Raw genomic sequence first — 1,340 nt, forward strand, 5'->3', positions numbered from 1 at the left:
TTCTCCTCCAAGATGAGAGAAACACCAAAGAACTACCTGCCTTATATGTAAATATAAGAAAATATAAAAGAGAGAATAATAAATGCCCAAAGGTTAAAGAAACAAGAATGGAAGAACTCATCCTCAGGTTCACTACTGTGTGGTAGAGTAAAGGGAACACTATGAAAATGGTGGATAATCCTACAATTTCAAAAATCTCTCCAAGTGCTTTAGAACTCTCTAGATTTAGCTGAGACAATCCTGATTTTTAAAAATTAATTATTCATTATTCATTACTCTTTTCTAGAAGGTGAAACTAAGGAGAAGATTAATTTTTGTTGTTTTTGGATCACACCTGGTGATACTCAGGGGATACTCCTACATCTAGTTCAGGGGTCAATCCTGGCAGTGCTTCAGAAACCATATGAGATGCCAGGGATCAAATCCTGGTGGGGCGACATTCAAGGCAAGCACCTACCCACTGTGCTATCTCTTTGGCCCCTGAAGATGATTAAATTTTCCTTTATGTTTTGTTTGTTTGTTTGTTTGGTTGGTTGGTTTTTTTGCTTTCTGTTTTAGATATGAGACAAACCTTGGATCTCATCTCTAATGATTGACAGGTACAATCATAGAAGATGGAAACTTAATATGAACTCTACTTGAATTCATTTAGGTTTCTTCCTAATTTTAAAAAGCTTTGTAGTAAGTGGTACAGCATAAGGAAAACATACAATTTAAATTACAAAATTGGGGATTGTTTGGATATTTTCCAGCCTAAGTCAGCAAATCCCAACCTATAATTAGGTTTTCCCCACTGCTTCATCTTAGTTTGATCATCAGAATCTTACTGAGAGATTACCTACTTTTCTTTCAAGATGTAAATCTATTAAATTCACAAAATATTTTTTTTTTTTTTTTTTTTTTTTTTTTTTTTTTTTTTTTTTTTTTTTTTTAATATGTGTCCCACCATTTTTTTTTTTTTTTTTTTGGTGCCTTTACTGTACCTCCTCATTCTATACAGTCAGTGTAAAGCACACAGCCTGTGGTAAGAATTGGGAGGCCTTATCTTATCTTTTATTTATTTTATTTTTTTTTTCTTTTTCTTCAGGGCAAATTAAAGTTGTTTTTTTTTTGTTTGTTTGTTTGTTTTGTTTTGTTTTTGTTTTTTTTTTAAAATAAGAATTCATTTAAAGGACAAAATTAATTAACATAATGAGGCAAACCAACACAACACGATATAACAACACAACATAACATATAATATAATTGCTATAATAATAATACATATAAGTCAAAAAAAAGCCTCCGACCAAAAAAAAAAAAAAAAAAAAAAAAAACCACAATTTTTTTTTTTTTCATAA

At 30.3% G+C, this 1,340-nt stretch overlaps 1 pseudogene; it reads right to left on the minus strand.

Moving 5' to 3' along the window:
* Positions 1-933: 933 nt before the first annotated feature.
* LOC126010220 (uncharacterized) lies at positions 934-1,041 on the minus strand (annotated as a pseudogene).
* Between the last annotated feature and the right edge of the window lie 299 nt (positions 1,042-1,340).

This window comes from Suncus etruscus, chromosome 5 (assembly GCF_024139225.1).
Source record: "Suncus etruscus isolate mSunEtr1 chromosome 5, mSunEtr1.pri.cur, whole genome shotgun sequence".
In the NCBI taxonomy this organism is placed as follows: Eukaryota; Metazoa; Chordata; class Mammalia; order Eulipotyphla; family Soricidae; genus Suncus; species Suncus etruscus.